Source organism: Schistosoma mansoni (assembly GCF_000237925.1).
Source record: "Schistosoma mansoni, WGS project CABG00000000 data, supercontig 0062, strain Puerto Rico, whole genome shotgun sequence".
NCBI classification, from domain to species: domain Eukaryota; kingdom Metazoa; phylum Platyhelminthes; class Trematoda; order Strigeidida; family Schistosomatidae; genus Schistosoma; species Schistosoma mansoni.
Genome location: NW_017386029.1, coordinates 898,350 through 903,867, shown reverse-complemented (window position 1 = coordinate 903,867; position 5,518 = coordinate 898,350).

The following is a 5,518-nucleotide window of genomic DNA, read 5'->3' as shown; positions in this document are numbered from 1 at the left end:
ATAAGTTTGTCCTTTACATTTAATGTTACTATTTATATCAAGTTGATCATGTTTGTAAACTGGCATGAATTCTGTAATTATTGTTTTCAGACTATATATATAAAGGCTACCCAGTAATTTCACGATAGGAATATATATAATAATAGTCTATAAATAGATCCTAGCCGTTACCATTCATATATTCTTTGTCAGGATATAGCAGTGATATGCTTGATGTTATTACGATTTTACCTTACTGGATAAACGGAACGAAGGTCAATGACACAGTGACACGATAGGCCATTTTAATTCGTTGTCCCTGACCCTACTAACTAGATCAAGAAGTTTTGATAAGGCGTGGAAGAATGTATTCTACAAGCATCCAGAAAATACGAGATCATTAACCACACAAATCAAGCTTATTTATACAATGATAGAAAAAACCTTGGAAGAGCCACAAAATAGCGTACGAGAATACAAGTAGAGACAATCGAATGTATTTGAACACAAAATTACAGAATATTTTGGTAAAATCTGAGAATATTAAACACTTCATTTGTATAATGTCAATCAATCGTCTCAGACTTGATTGTTCTTTCGTTTACACACCAACCATTCTCAGTTCTCGTTCTCTTTTCTTTGATTATCTCAACCTTCTACTTCCGGGCGTTTTACTTTCGATTGGTGGAGTATACTACTTATATCTGTCGACATCAGTAGCACACATCACATTACATTCATTGTTTTAGTCAACTGTAAAGAAAATGAAATCTGACTTTCATTTTGTATAAAACGTATTTAAAAGAATTTTCTGTTTGTACATTACATAAGAAAATCACTAAGACTTCTTACTGTTTGCTTTTTCGCTTACGACCACTCAGTGTTGTCACTCATTTACAGCTACCCATTCGAACACCTGGAAAGCGAATCAAGTACTATCCTAATATTATTAAAACTTTGAAAGCCATGTGATTATGAGCGCGAAATACAAGACAATTACACATCATTAGATATATTGATATCATAGAAAATACCTGCTTCAGTCCTATATTTTCATGCATTTGCTCTATCTCAGCAGTATTTAAATAATACGTCTCTATACATCTAATCATCCACTATTCAAAATAACCTGAGCCTGTACACATTTAATTAAATGAATTATTTCAAATCTATATAATGGTAATTACTTCGGTTAATAACATGACTCATTTAATAATGATCACCCTCAAATCCCACAATGATAAAAGAATAATATCATTTTGAGTTGCTAAAAAATAAACGTCAAATACTTATAACAAATAACTTCCAGAGTTAGTCATTTTATAGTTTCAAGTTGCATGCATCAATTTAGTGGCTATCTGAACTCAGCAGCTAAGTAGATAACACTATGGCGTTTGAAGCGAACAGTACTGGATTTGAGTCCAGAAGTGAACATTAACTAAGATGCAGGTTATTCAGTTGACGAGTCACAAGTAGGACGAAACGTGTGTCGTGGATTCCAACACTAGCCGTCATCCATTTTCGCTTAAATTGAATATGCTTGAGCAACGTACTTGATAAACTAAGGAAAATAAATTTGAGTGACTTCAATAATATGAACCTCAGTCCGTGTCGGCGACGATTACACATATTTTGAAAAACATTCCTACAGTTGATAAAGGAAGGATGTAGAATGCACCCTAATGAAATACGATCTGGATGAACTCAAAAATGTTCAGAAGTGGAGCAGATTCATTTTGATGTAAGTTGATGATAATTACCATTTTTTGGAAACTGAATTAAATTTTGACAAAATGCATAGATTTAATAGTGTGATGTGGATTAAATATAACCGCATAGGTACTACATAATGATGGTCGATCATTGAATGTATTTCAGTGGAAGATCGATAACGAAAGAATGGAAACGAAGAGCGATTTGTATGACATTGCATGAACAATAATAATCGGGGACTATGGACTGATGTTTGCAGAAGGAACAGTCAAGATTGAGACGATTGACTAATAGTTTACAAATTAACAGTTTGCTGTATGGTTGTGAGATTTTAGTTAGATAGTCTGTGATTTTTGTCCCCATTCATGCTCTCATTGACTACAATAAGTGTTCTGTTCTGTGTGCTACAATGTTTAAACATGAAGATCTTATTGTCTTTTTCTTATTAAAAGCCATTTCCTATCATCATAAAACTAACTGGAAACTCGGAAAAATGTACAATAAAAGCCTCTTCTTATTAAGCTGTTATTCTATCAACTATCTGCTCTTTAATGGTAGTCTAATTATGATCCATTCATGATATCAATCTAAACTCAACAATCGTCACGACTCTCTACTGATAATTATCATATGCTCACAAGTGACTGTCTTCAAGACGGATTTTCTGGAGTTTTAGTGAAAAGCTGTGACTAGTGGAGTTCATCCATGTCTGTTGTGAGGCAGTTACGCTTTAAAGACAATGGTGGACAGTGACAAAATTTCGTGGATTAGTCTAAGTTAGACATTGACACTGTTGAATGATAACTTAGTGATCTAGAGATTAGGCGCTCATGCGCCAGTATAAAGGTCCTGGGTTCGAGTCCCTTAGGCGCATGATCGTGGACGACTGAATATGCCATGAACATAAATCCTCCATTTACTTTCATATGTTACATCTAGGCTGATCCCGTTTGTACGACGGCGGTAATAAGAAGCCAATCACCTGTCGAACTGTGAACAAATTTCAAGCACTTGTTTATTCAAACAGAGGTTCAGAATAAGAAGTGGGAAACCGAAGCAAATCAGAGAAGGTAAGCGCCTTAACTTTATTTGACAAGGCGTGAGTCAAAATTTTTAACCAGATAAAAAGAAGACAAAGCCATGCGATGAATAGGGCAAACGACACATACAAATATGCTAATATTAAAACAGCCAAAGTTATAAGCGAATAATTATTAAGATCAAAATGTGACTCAAGGAAAGTAAACTCATCGATCTGTTTAGAAGCTAGACAGTATGAAGATAGGGTTTTAGGTTTCATTTGTAATATATTCTGTCATACATATTTATCCGCTACTCCTTTCAAATAGTGATATGCTTGATGCTAAATCGATTTCTCGGTAAATGAACGAAGGTCAATGACATAATGACACCATAGGCTAATCTAATCCGTTGTCCCAGGCCCCGCTAACTAGAGGAAGAAGTTCAAGACGAATTAGGGGAAAATATATTCCATAAGCAGCCGAAGTACAAGCAATCACACTAGGAAGAAATCAAACGTATTTCATACAGTACAAAGTTGTCCTTGGGAAGCATTACAAAATAGCAAACTAAAAGATACAACGGACCAATGGCGTTTAAGATATTTCCAAGTGGGAAATACAACTCGAAGGTGAAAAGAGCGCTTTTGGGGCGAAAACGAGGAAATTCAAATGTTCAAAATAAAATTACAAAAAGAAGTCATTTACCAAGTAAGTTCTGGGGATTTAACATCCCCAACATATAGACATTTCTATCCTTAAGATGTTTACTATTTCAATCAATGGAATTGGTAAGATCAAGTAACCGTGTGTTTTCCATTTGGCTTTACATACTCATTCATGTGGAAAAACCTTAAGTGTTAAGTGGAACTTATCTGATTTCGATAAACATTTGCATATGAATTATCACAATCGATATTAGCTCAAGAACTGATTTTTCTGAAGAAACAAAAAAAACAAAAAAGAAACATTTTATTACATAAACATTCTATAGATTGCTTTATAATGGTATTGTAGTGAACGAGAACACACAAATAGGAACAACCAAATACATATGAACACAATATTACAGAATATCTTAGTAAAAATATGTGAACCATAAAGTAAATACTTCATTTGCAAAACATCGATCAATTGTATCAGACGTCATTGTTTCTTCGCTTCTACAGCAATCCTTTTCTGTTGTTGTTCCCTCTTCTCCGAATATTTTAACCTTCTGCCTACAGGCATTTCACCTCCTATTGATAATACATACTACTTATGTCTGTGGACATTGTAGTGAAAAAAAAACACGGGTGGGGACAATCGAATATATTTTAACACAACATTACAGAATATCTCATTAAAATATGAGAACTATAAAATGAACAGTTAATTTGACTGTTTCTTCTGCAAATATCCGTCCATAGGCTCCGATTTTAATTGTTCATGCATTTTCATACCAATTGTGTGCCGTTCCCGTTCTCTCCTTATCGATCTTCCACTGAAATACATTCAATGCCCGACCATCACTATATACTACTTCTGTGGATATCAGTAACCCATACCACAGTATCCTACATTCACCCCCAAAATTATAAGTAAATATTTTATTATATAAAGGTGTTAATTATGTAGGAAGATTCAGTTTATTAATTTTATATAATAAACAGAATACAATATTGATATGATAACGGTGTTCATTTTTTTAATTAAATAAAACGTCACAAGTACCAGGATACAAACAAGGAAAATTCATTTAAAACGTAGTTAACCGAAATGGAAATATAATCAACATATTAAAAGAAATCGGATTTTTCATTATGCGAATTATCTGTAATTCCTCTGATGATAATAATAATAATAATAATGAGTATTCAACCGTCCCCTACATGTTCATTAAGATTATTTTATAAAAAAAAAGTGAAATTCCCATTCTTTTTTACGACTGCAATTGATCAGTTCCTTAATAGCATATGTGCATACTGTATGGATTGCCACGATATTGCCTGACGTCACGAGCTTTATAAGCGAAGATGGATAGTGGCTAGCAGTGGAATTCAGGACGTGCGTTTCGTCCTATTTGGGACTCGTCAGTTGAATGTGCCTGCATCTCGGAGTTGATGTTCACTTTGAGATTCAAACCCAGTTCCATTCGCTTCAAAGGCCATCAAGTTATTCATTTAACTACTGAGTTCTGATAGCCACTTACTTGTGCAACGAGGTGACTTTTAAATTCAACTTAGTATTGCTTTTTGAATCTTCCAATTGTTGTTTAGGTCTGCAATTGATCTGTATCTTAATGGCATTTGTGCATACTGTACGGATTGCCTCGATATTGCCTGAAGTCACAAGGTTTATAAGCGAAAATGGATACTAGAAAGCAGTGAAATACAGAAAGTGCATTTAGTCCTATTCGGGACTCGTCAGTTGGATGTGCCTGCATCTCAGAGTTCATTATTAATTTTATTTATCTAAAAATGTGTTGGTATTATGATGATAATCTTGAAAAATTTAGGAAAAATGCAAACAAGATGGATATTGACTAGCAGTGGAATTCAGGATGTGCGTTTCGTTCAATTTGGGGACTCGTAATTTGGATGTACTTGCATCTCAGAGTTGATTATTAATTTTATTTATCTAAAAATTGAGGTGGCATGGTGATTATAATCTTGAACCATTTGAGAAAAATGTAAACAAAATAATTTCCCGTTCAATAGTTTGTTTATTTTAGAGAAATCAATTCATTAATTAGGTGTATCGAAATAAAACACACCGTTTTAATAAAAGTAAGATCTTCTTACAATCCTAATTGTCTTTTGAAGTGT